The sequence below is a fragment of the Callithrix jacchus genome, chromosome 3, assembly GCF_049354715.1.
Source record: "Callithrix jacchus isolate 240 chromosome 3, calJac240_pri, whole genome shotgun sequence".
Taxonomy (NCBI): domain Eukaryota; kingdom Metazoa; phylum Chordata; class Mammalia; order Primates; family Cebidae; genus Callithrix; species Callithrix jacchus.
The window spans coordinates 3,798,603-3,811,031 of record NC_133504.1 but is presented as its reverse complement, the minus strand read 5'-3'; the positions used below and the strand labels follow the sequence as shown (position 1 = coordinate 3,811,031).

Genomic DNA, 12,429 nt, shown 5'->3' with positions numbered 1-12,429 from the left:
GGGTCTTCCTCTGTTGCCCAGGCTGGAGTTCAGTGGTGTGATCTGAGCTCACTGCAACCTCTGCCTCCCAGGTTCAAGCGATTCTCCCACCTCAGCCTCCTAGTAGCTAGGATGACAAGTGTGTGCCACCACAGCCCAGCTAATTTTTGTATTTTCATTAGAGACAGGGTTTCACCATACTGATCAGGCTGGTCTAGAACTCCTGACCTCAAGTGATAAGCCCACCTCGGCCTCCAAAGTACTGGGATTATAGGCATGAGACACCTCACCCAGCCTAAATCACTACTTTCAATAAAGAGTGAGAATAACACAATCTATCTTAATGTTTATGTTTCTTCATGCATATCTTTTATATAAAGAATGTGTAATTATTTTTACATAAGCACTTCACATCTATATGAAATCCCATCTCTATTCCTATCTAAATGACTTGGGTTTGTTTTTCTTAAGACAAACCCAAGTCATTTGTACTTCAATAGAGCAAACCATATGTTTGTTCTATTTTAATTTCTGTCTTACTGTTTTTCTTACTAAGGTAGAGATTTTGAGGTTTGGAATCAGACTGTCTAGTTTGAATGCCAGCCAGTCTGTTTATTAATTCTATGTTTGTTTGGGTCCCTTCTGTAAATTGCAGTTTCTCATCTGAAAATGAATACAGTTACATTGCTCACCTCATAGCAGCTTTTTTCCTGTTAATTAAGTAAAATGACAAAGACAGTTAAGAAAGTGACTATTATATATCAAGGAAATAACATACGATATCTGGTATTATTATTGCTGTTAATTACTATTATAACAACCATGATTAGAAAACAACAGAGCTGAAACTCCAATGAAAGACCGAACTAGTTAAAAATGCACCAAAACCTTGTTATTCTGTCTAGACGTGAAGAGGCTTTCAAGTGGAACCACATCTTTGACTCCAATTTAGAAGGGTGGCATGTGGAACTCACTACTTCATCCTTTATCATTCCCCAGCACTAGACACTATAATTACTCTGGTTATCACTGTTTCTGGGCTGAGATTTCAGTAAGATTGCATATCTATTACATTTTAAAAGGCAAATGTTGTATCTTTTTAGTATGGTTAGTGAAGAAAAGCTTTTAAATATGTATTCCAAACCTCTGGTTTGGGTATTTGGGAAACTACGAATACGATTATAAAAAGGCGTTGAGAGAAGAAAACTTCAAAACTTGCATTTTTGAGATAACTTTTACAAATTCTAATTTCCTGTGAAAAATGTATAGTGTTCATGCAAATATATGCAAATAAATACAGCTGCTTTTCTATTTTATTCCTACACCTGGCCCTTTGAATTATTTTAGCAAAAACTATTTGCATGGAGGCTGTAATAAACTATCGCACATGTCCCTGTTACATAAAATAAGACAGTCTCTGTGTAGACTGCCACATTTATTATCATGTGCTTCAGAATCATATCGTGTGAAGACTGTTGTTCTCTGGATCCTCATAATGGGTTTCATTCAACTGATGTTGACAATAATTAGATTTCTTCTTTTGAAGCTAGCAGAGTCTCATATACAAGCTCCAGGATCATGGAGACCATGTCTTATCTTGATCATAACTGAATCTCCAGTGTCAAGTACAGCACTCAAAACACAACTGTTTTTGATAAATACTTATTAAATGAATGAATAATGTCCAGATTAAACATATCTAGTGTTTTCATTATATTCTTTTTTTTTTTTTTTTTTTTTGAGACAGAGTTTCGCTCTTGTTGCCTAGGATGGAGTGCAGTGGCGCAATCTCGGCTCACTGCAACCTCCATCTCCCAGGTTCAAGTGATTCTCCTGCCTCAGCCTCCCATGTAGCTGGGATTACAGGCATACATCACCACGCTCAGCTAATGTTTTGTATTTTTAGTAGAGACAGGGACAGGGTTTCTCCATGTCGGTCAGGCTAGTCTTAAACTCCTGACCTCAGGTGATCCACCTGCCTCGGCCTCCCAAAGTGCTGGGATTACAGACGTGAGCCACCATGCCCGGCCTGTTTTCAAGATATTCTTTAAGTGTTTAAGCACCCATACCAGTTTGCTTCAAAATCTGTGAGCATGATTCTTTCATTGTGTGTAGGTATTTGCAAATTTGAGCAAGTTTTCTGTAATACAGAAAGACAAAATGAAGTCTTCCCAGAAAAAAAAAATGAGGTTCAGCTCATCTTGTCACTGTTATGAGAAAGCATCTCTGTCTCAGTGGTAAGCTGTGTCATAGACTAGAAGTGTCCGGGCTTTTCCATAAAGGAGCAGAATCACAGACAGGAGAGGGGACACATGGCCCCAGTCACCTCCCTCTGTTCATGGCGCCTCCTTCCTCGTCTCAAGCACCAGCATCACTGTCTCTCCCTCTGACCCTCACTCACGCCTGTCGGGTACAGCCCGGTGCACAGTAACCAGAGCAATTCCATGAGGAGGCCTGTCGTCTTCCTCACCAGTCACCTACAGGTATTTTAAATCCGTGAAAGAGCAAATACACTCTATATTATCCCTAAGCCAGCCTCACATAGTTATGCCCATTATACAGAATAGAAACTGGGTTAAGGAAAGTCAGTGACCAGTTCAAAGCTGTCAAATAATAATACTGGAGTGGGAACACGTAGCCCTTGAGTTTTCCTGTAATTTATCCTAAGAGCAGAAGCTGTTCTTTTTCTTTTTTTTTTTTTTGTCTTTAAAATATTTTATTTTATTTTACTTTATTTTTCATCAACTTTCATGTTAAGTTTCTGGGTGCACGTGCAGGTTGTTATATATTAAACATGTGCCATGGGATTTGTTGCATGGATCAGACATCACCCAGGTATTAGGCCCAGCATCCATTAGCTATTCTTTTTTTTTTTAGAAGCACACTGCAATAGTTCATTTTATTTGTTCAAGAACTCATATTGCAAGCATTAAACCAAGCATAGGCCTTGATTCTGTGAGCTCAAATTCACATACTGAAGATCAGAGCAAGCTGCCATTCACGTCCACGGATGAAAACTAAAGCCTCGGAGTTAATCACGTTGCCCTCTTTAAACTTCTACAGCCTGGGGCTCAGCAGTCACAGGTTTTTTTTTTTTTTTTTTTTTTTTTTTTTTTGAGAGACAGAGTTTTGCTCTTGTTACCCAGGCTGGAGTGCAATGGCGGGATCTCGGCTCACCGCAACCTCCACTTCCAGGGTTCAGGCAATTCTCCTGCCTCAGCCTCCCAAGTAGCTGGGACTACAGGCATGTGCCACCATGCCCAGCTAATGTTTTGTATTTTTAGTTGAGAGGGGGTTTCACCATGTTGACCAGGATGGTCTCGATCTCTCGACTTCGTGATCCACCTGCCTCGGCCTCCCAAAGTGCTGGGATTACAGGCGTGAGCCATCGCGCCCGGCAGTCCCAGGTCTTTTAGGTCCTTCTGGGTGTCCCACGGGGAACCTGCACTTTTCCTGGGCTTAGCAACCTCATCATCCTTGAGCTCCGGTTGATAACGCTGGTGAATCCCCAGGCACTGAGGATACACGGAAGGCTCAGGAAGACTTCCTTCTCGATGCCATACGTCCCCTTTACCATCGTTGACACGGGATGAATCCTGGATAGATTTTTAACATGGATTCAGTAAGATCAGCCACACTTAACCCAATAGCCCAGTCGGCAAATCCTTTTAGCTTGGTGACTTCATAGGCACTTTCAACCACCGTCTTCGGCCCTTCCTTCCAGTTTTCACTGTCAGTTCCCATTTCTGGATTCAATTCCTGAAGAGAAACACCTGCCACATTCACGCCACTCCACACAGCCACACGTGTCGCCACCTTCTCCCAAAATCCATCGGTGGCAGCTGCTGGGATGAATGCCAAGTTTTTCAGCCATAAGGTAGCGAAATCTCTCAGAATCCAGGTTACATACAGTTCCAATCACACGGTGTTTGGGTAATCCACTCAGTTTCCAGGGGACATATGTAAGAATGTCCACTGGGTTGGAAACCACAATTGTGACGCAATCAGGACTGTACTTGACGTTAATTTGAAGACATTAACATTTCTCTGTGCCAGATTGAGACGACTCTCCCGCCCTTGCTGAGGGACTCCTGCAGTCACCATTACAGTCTTAGAATTGGCAGTCACGGAATAATCTGTATCTGCCACAGTTTTGGGCGTCTGAAGAAATAAGCTCCCGTGCTGCAGATCCATCATTTCTCCTTTATCTTCCAAAACTTCCACAACATCAGGTTCATCAGCCAGAGTCTTTCCCAGATGCTGATAGCACGGGCCACACCAACTTGTCCAGCACCCGCTACAGCGATCTTATTGTGTGGGACTGTTGCCTCTGCTTCTGTAGCTGGTGCAGTGAGTTTTTCCTTAAGAGTTGCCATTTTGCACAGGAGAGAGAAGGCTCTAGAGACCGCAGAAATAGTGGTTCCATTAGCTATTCTTTCTGTTCATCTTTCTCCCACCATCCCCTACAACAGGCCACAGTGTAGGTTGTTCCCTGCCAGGGTCCACGTGTCCTCATTGTTCAGCTCCCACTTATAGGCGAGAATATGCGGTGCTTGGTTTTCTGTTTTTGCATTAGTTTGTCTTCCATAATGACTGAACTAATTCACACTTCCACCAACGGTGTGAAAGTGTTCCTTTTTCTCCACAACCTCGCCAGTATCTGTTGTTTTTTGACTTTTTTTTTTTTTTTTTTTTTTGAGACGGAGTTTCGCTCTTGCCCAGGCTGGAGTGCAATGGTGCAATCTCAGCTCACTGCAACCTCCGCCTCCTGGGTTCAGGCAATTCTCCTGCCTCAGCCTCCCGAGTAGCTGGGATTACAGGCACGCGCCACCATGCCCAGCTAATTTTTTTGTGTTTTTAGTAGAGACGGGGTTTCACCATGTTGACCAGGATGGTCTCGATCTCTTGACCTCGTGATCCACCCGCCTCGGCCTCCCAAAGTGCTGGGATTACAGGCTTGAGCCACCACACCCAGCCGTTTTTTGACTTTTTAATAACCGACATCTAACTGGCGGCAAGAAATGGTATCTCATTATGGTTTTAATTACATTTCTCTAATGATCAGTGATGCTGAGCTTTCTTCACTTGTTTGTTGGCTGCATGTATGTCTTCTCTTGACGAGTATCTGTTCATGCCCTTTGCCTTTTAATGGGGTTGGGTCGTTTTTTCTTGTTGTCGTTGTTTTTTGTAAATTTGTTCAAGTTCCTTAGAGATGCTAGATATTAGACCATTGTCAGATGGATAAATTGTGAACATTTTCTCCCATTTCACGGATTTTCTGTTGTCTCTGATGATAGTTTATTTTGCTGTACAGAAGCTCTTTAATTTAATTAAATCCCAATTAGTCCATTTTTGCTTTGATTGACATTGCTTTTGGTGTTTCCGTCATGAAATCTTTGCCCATGCCTGTGCCCTGAACGGTTATTGCCTAGATTTTCTTCTAGGGTTTTTATTGTTTTGGGTTTTATATTTAAGTCTTTAATCCATTTTGAGCTGATTTTTGTATGTGGTGCCCAGTATCAATTGTCTGTATATGGCTAGCCAGGTGTCCCAGTGCCATTTATTAAATAGGGAATTCTTTCTTCGTTGCTTGTTCTTGTCAGGTTTATCAAAGATCTGGTGGTTCTAGGTGTGTAATCTTTCTTCTGGGTTCTCTATTCTGTTCTACTGGTCTATGTGTCTATTTTATACCACTACCATGCTGTTTTGGTTATTGTAGCACTGCAGTATAATCTGAAGTTAGGTAGGGTGATGCCTCCAGCTTTATTCTTTTTGCTTAGGATTTCCTTGGCTATTCGGGCTCCTTTTTGGTTCTATATGAATTTTAAAATAGTTTCTTCTACTTCTGTGAAGAATGTCAATGGTAGTTTTACAGGAATAGCATTAAATCTACAAATTGCTTCAGGCAGTATGGCCATTTTGGTGAGACTGATTCTTCCTTTCCATGAGCATGGAATGCTTTTTTATTTGTTTGGGACCTCTCTGATTTCTTTGAACAGTGGTTTGTAATTCTCCTTGAAGAAGTGGTTCACTTCCCTTGTTAGCTGTATTCCTAGGTATTTTACTCTCTTTGTAGCAATTGTGAATGGGAGAGTTCATTCACAATTTTGTTCTCTACATGCCTGTTGTTTGTGTGTAGTAATTCTAGTGATTGTTGCACATTGATTTTGTATCCTGAGATTTTGCTGAAGTTGCTTATCAGCTAAAGAAGATTTGGGACTGAGACAATGAGGTTTTCTACATATAGGATCATGTCAAACAAGGATAATCTGACTTCCTCTCTTCCTATTTGAATACCCTTTACTTCTTTCTCCTGCCTGGTTGTCCTGGCCGGAACTTCCAATACTATGTTGAATCGGAGTGGTGAGAAGGGGCATCCCTGTCTTGTGCTGGTTTTCAAAGGGAATGTTTCCAGCTTTTGCCCATTCAGTATGCTATTTGCTGTGGATCTGTCATATATGGCTCTTACTATTTTGAGGTGTGTTTCTTCAATACCTGATTTATTGAGAGTTTTTAACATGAAGGGATGTTGAATTTTATCAAAGACCTTTTCTGCATCTATCGAGATAATTATATGGTTTTTGTCTTTAGATCTGTTTATGTGATGAATTACATTTATTGATTTGCGTATGTTGAATCAACCTTGCATCCCAGGGATGAAGCCAACTTGATTATGGTGGATCAGCGTTTTGATGTGCTGCTGCACTCAGTTTGCCAGTATTTTATTGAGGATTTTTGCATCGATGTTTATCAGGGATAGTGGTCTGAAGTTTTCTTTTCTGTTGTGTTTCTGCCAGGTTTTGGTATCAGGATGAGTCTGACCTCATAAGTGAATTAGGAAGGAGTCCCTCTTTTCAGTTGTTGTAATAGTTTCAGTAGAAATTGGGCCAGTTCCTCTTTGTACCTGTTGGAATTCTGCTGGAGATCCTTCTGGTCCTCAGCTTTGTTGTTGTTGTTTTTGATAGGCTATTACTGCCTCAATTTCAGAACTCATTACCGGTCTATTTAGGGATTCAGTTTCTTCCTGGTTCAGTCTTGAGAGGTTATATGTGTCCAGGAATTATCCATTTCTTCTAGATTTTCTAGTTTCTGTACATAGAGCTGTATATGGTAGTCTCTGATGGTTGTTTGTATTTCTATAGGGTCAGCAGTGATATTTCCTAATCATTTTGATTGTGTCTATTTGATTCTTCTCTCTTTTCTTCTTTAGTCTATCTAGCAGTCTGTCTCTTTTATTAATTTTTTTTTTTTTCAAAAAAAATAGCTCCTGGATTTGGTGATTTTTTTAAGGTTTTTTTGTGCCTCTATCTCCTTCAATTCCAAAGAGCAGAAAATTTCTTATCTCCAAGAAATGAGTAAAAACACTATTTTTTTTGTCTCAAACTGCAAACTTTAATATCTCACAAATTTTGAAAATCCCACATAGCCCTGGAAGTTTTCTACTTTTTCTTGTTCCTCTGAAACCCATTTCAATGTAACTTTTTCCTTGATTTTCTCCCTTATATACAAATCTAAATAAAATCACACACACACAAAATGCAATACCATTTGGAAAAAGGAAGCAATTTATAAGTAGTCAGTGACTAATCAAAATGAAACTAGTTTTCCTTTTTTAACACTTGATAAAGAAAAGTTAGGTCAACTTTGGTGCACTTAATAAAGTGTTTTAAATTAAATTTTTTAGGTTGGATTTGTATCTCAAGGTCGAATCCCTAGTCTGCCTTATCAATGAATAGTCCTTTTGGTTTACATTAAATATCTCAATATTGTTCCTAACATTTTAAAATATGATATTGCATCTGTCTGATCAGACATACTTGTCCAGAACTTAATTTGCTAGGATATGAAATCTTTGTTTGCTTGGAGAAATCATTTCCAATAATGCATTCCAGTCTCAAAATACACACCTAAACCCATGAAAGACTAGCTAAGAATATTTTTATAATGCGTTTCTCAGAATTAGCTACAGTTATGGATTAGCTTTTCCTAGTCTTTCTTTATGAATCAAAGATAGATTGTCTACCATCCTTCCTCCCCTCCCCTTGACCTTGCTCTAGATGGAATTAATTGATGCCATTGATTTTGTACCATTGAACTCATCCTTTAGTTCTATAAAGGCAAAAATAAAGATATAAGTGCAAATCCATGCTTTTCTATCTTTTTTTTGGCATTTAAACCAAAGTGTAGGTCATTAGGTATTAGTTATAATCACTTAAAATTCTCCATAAGTAGCTTTTTAAATGAATGAGAATTCAAAGAGTAACTGTCAGGTGATTTTAAAAACAAAGATACAAGAACTTATCCACCTAAATAATTGTTGCCCTTCTAGAAAGTTATGTGGGATAAATAGCAACATTACTGAAATATCCTTTGGCTTGAAGTAACAATGAAAGACCTATAAGTATTTAAAATGTTTTTCTACTAGTTAAAATAATATGATCTAAGGCAAGTTACTTAAGCATTCTATGTCCCAAATTTAGGTATCTCTGGATTGTTACAAAATGACCTTGAACGGAAGGCATCTCCCTAAATACATGGCACGTTGAATCTTGGCTGGCCTTAGGCCAACAGGATGCAATAGATGTACATTCTGCCAGTTCTAAGCCTAGGCATTAGAGAGGTTTTGCAGCTTTTGTCTGAAATCAAACCACTCCGCTATGAAGATGGCCCCTCTCACCTATTGGAGGATGAGAGGTCATGTGGAGAAAACACGTGGTACCTTAGCTGGCAGCCAAAAGCCAGACGTGAGCAAGGCCATCCTGGCACCTCCAGCTTCAGTCGAGTCATCAGTTGACACCACCATATGAATGATCCCAAGTGACACCAGCAGAAGAGCCAACCAGACTGCCAATGCACACCAAGAACCCAGCCAGGTAGTAAAGTGGGCAGAGATAAGGGATGGACTTCAGAGAGTCTGACTCCAGTTCCACGCTACCTCCACCTCTCTGGTGAGGGGCAACGTCTGGCAACCATGAGCACAAGACAGAAGTTCAGCATTTGGATAAGGAATCCACTACGGCTTGTGGGTGTTTTCAGGAGAAAATATAGACACGCAGTGACAATGGTACCATCATTTCTGAAAGGTAAGAAGCAAAACGCATGACTAGATACACCTTCCAAATCAGTTAAGAGTTCTTGCTTTTGTGCTACATGTTGGTTAAGATCAGAATCTAGTATCATATAATTTCAGAAGCTTCCCAGTTTCACACACCCAGGGAAGGAGAATTCCCATAATCTTATTCGGATTAAACTTATTTATTCACTTCCAATTCTGTGCCATTTTTTGAGAAACTTATCTTGGTAAGAGTAGATTTGGGTGAGAGGAAATCAGTCTTAGGTAGAATTGAAGAATCTCAGCACCAGCTAAATATTTTTGAGCAGCCTGTGGACACGTTTCTAGTGAGAGAAAGAAAGAGGATGGGCTGTGTGTTAGCTGACACCTTCCACTGTTCTCAGAAAGCGTGTTGCTCCACTCCATGCAGCTCTGGCCTGCAGCACTGACACACTGACATCCCCGCTACAGGAAGCATCTCAAGCTCAGGGATTCAGGCTTTTTATCTTTTAAATAGGATTGCCAGGCAGCATACAAGATGCCCAATTTAATATGAGTCTCAGGTAAACAGCAAATAAGTTTTCAGTATGTCCATACAATATTTGGGACATACTTATACGAAAAAAGATACACTGTTAATCTGAAATTCAAATTACTAGGCGTCCTCTTGCGTTTTTGGTTGGTTTGCTTGTTTTGCTTCATATTTTTGCTTTGTTTTGGTTTGGTTTTGGTTAATCTGGTAACTCTCCTTAGAGATGAACGTCCTGCCACAGATGAGGTGCTCAAGGTGAGGCGCAGTGGCTCACACCTGTAATCTCAGCATTTTGGGAGCCTGGGATGGGTGGACCACTTGATCCCAGGAGTTCCAGACCAGCCTAGCCAACATGGTGAAAGCCTGTCTCTACTAAAACTTGAAAAAATTTAGCCAGGCATGGGGCATGAGCCTATAGTACCACATACCAGGGAGGCTGAGATGGGAGGATCACTTGAACCCGGCAGGTGGATGTTGCAGTGAGCCAAAATGGCACCACTGCACTCTATCCTGGGCAACAGAGCGAAACTCCATCTCAGAAAAAAAAAAAGTGCTCAAGAAATGCTATTTAAATATTGATTCACACTTTTTGCAGTTCCATCTATTGGCTTGGCGTGTTATCGAGGCTCCATGAACCTTTTGGATATCACAGACTCTAGTATGATTCTACACAGAAATCTCAACCCCTGTAATAATTATAGCCAGAATAGCAGTATCATCTACATTTCTGCAGCAGCTTATGGTTTTCAAAGAAGCAGTAATTGCTTATTTTAAAAATAAACTCTGAATAATTACACGTTAAACTGTGGCTGTAGATGAAAATGGAGAGAGTGAGAAATGGTGGTTCATAGAAAGATCTTCATGCTTACATAAGGCACTACATCTCTAGTTCATACATTCTCCCCGATAATCTGAAATCAGATCATTGTTTTTCTAGCATGACTGTGGCAGGTTCAAAGGATGAGAAAATAAATGTAGAGCACTGTTGGCTGTAGGTGAACATGCGTTAATTCCCTGTCACCCTAGTTCGTGCCTTGCAATCTTCTAACTGCTAATTAAGACAGAGGGCAAAATCATATCCTTTAGCAAACAGTCTAGTACCCTTTCCCAGTCTGGGATGTGGCAGGCACCACACTTGAAGTATGCTTTTTTTGGTCATCTTTATATAGCATAATAGACTAACCAAGTGCACGTTAAACAGACTGAAAGGAAGAATTATTTAGCACTCCTGCTGATGCTGCTGGAAAGTGTAGAAATGATCTTGGAGTGCTTCCTTCAGTTCTTTATCCTTTAGAAGAGCTCACAGAAGGCAACCTAGCAAGCGTCAGGATTCACAGTGCCGTCTGCCTGTTAAAAATATAGCCGGTTATTCTATTGATTGAGTGTCTTTCTTTTTAGTGGCAACACCAGAATTTCTATATAGGAAGAGCTTAAGATGAGCCACTTTGTTGGAAAGGATAAAGCTAGGCACCTTGCCCTGAAATTGTGATTATGCCACAGTCTGTTTACAGTTGAGAAAAGGTCTGTCGTTCATTGTTCTTATCAAAGAATGAAGGACAGGTGATGAAAATGGCCTCCTCATCCCCTGGTCCCACTTTGATTTTATGACTGCTTTCATTTGATTTATAAGAGCTCTTTATTTATTAAATAAATCAGCCCTTTTGTGTCAAAATACATATAGTCTAATTCTAAAGAAAGGAATTACATGATAGCAACAGGATGGATGCAACAACAAGAGCTAACTGTCCTAAATATGTCTGCATGCAATACAGAAGCACCCAGATTCACGAAGCTAGTTCTTAGAGACTTAGACTCCCACACAATAATAGTGGAAGACTTTAATGCGAATATTAGACACAGCAGCAAGACAGAAAATTAACAGGACTTGAACTCAGCTCTGGACCAAGTGTACCTAATAGACATGCACAGAACTCCCCATCCCAAATCACCAGAACATATATTCTTCTTAGCACCACATCACACTTATTCTAAAACTGACCACGTAATTGAAAGTAAAACGCTCCCCAGCAAACACAAAAGAATGGAAATCATAACAGTCTCTCAGACCACAGTGCAATCAAATTAGAACTCAGGATTCAAAAACTCACTCAAAACCCCACAACTACATAAAAACTGAACAACCTGCTCCTGAATGACTACTGGATAAATAACGAAATTAAGGCAGAAATAAATAAATTTTTGAAACCAATGGGAATGAAGACACAAAGTACCAGAATCTCTGGGACACAGCTAAAGCAGTGTTTAGAGGGAACTTGACTCATTTAGTGCTATCTAAATGCCCATAGGAGAAAAAAGATGTAGAATTGACACCCTAACATCACAATGAAAAGCACTAGAGAAGGAAGGGCTAACGAACTCAAAGGCTAGCAGGACACAAAAAATAACTGAGAGTGAAATTGAAGGAGATAGAGACACGAAAAATCCCCCCAAAAAATTAGTGAGTCCAGGATCTGGTTTTTTGAAAAGATCAACAAAATAGATTGACCAGCAGCTAAACTAGTAAAAAAGAAAAGAGAAGAATCAAATAGACACAATAAAAAATAATAAAGGGGTTATCAACGTTGATCCCACAGAAATACAAACTGCCATCAGAGAATACTATAAACATCTCTACACAAATAAACTAGAAAATCTAGAATGGATAAATTCCTTGACATATACACCCTCCCAAGAATAAACCAGGAAGAAGATGAATCGCTGAATAGACCAGTAACAAGTTCTGAAATTGAGGCAGTAGTTAATAACCTACCAACCAAAAAAAGTCTAGGACCAGACAGATTCGCAGCTGAATTCTACCAGAGGTACAAAGAGGAGCTGGCACAATTTCTTTGAAACCATTCCAAAC

The 12,429-nt window shown here is 40.0% G+C and overlaps 1 pseudogene; it reads right to left on the bottom strand.

The window, feature by feature from the left end:
• Positions 1 to 2,730: 2,730 nt before the first annotated feature.
• Positions 2,731 to 4,355, bottom strand: LOC103787224 (L-lactate dehydrogenase B chain-like; annotated as a pseudogene).
• Between the last annotated feature and the right edge of the window lie 8,074 nt (positions 4,356 to 12,429).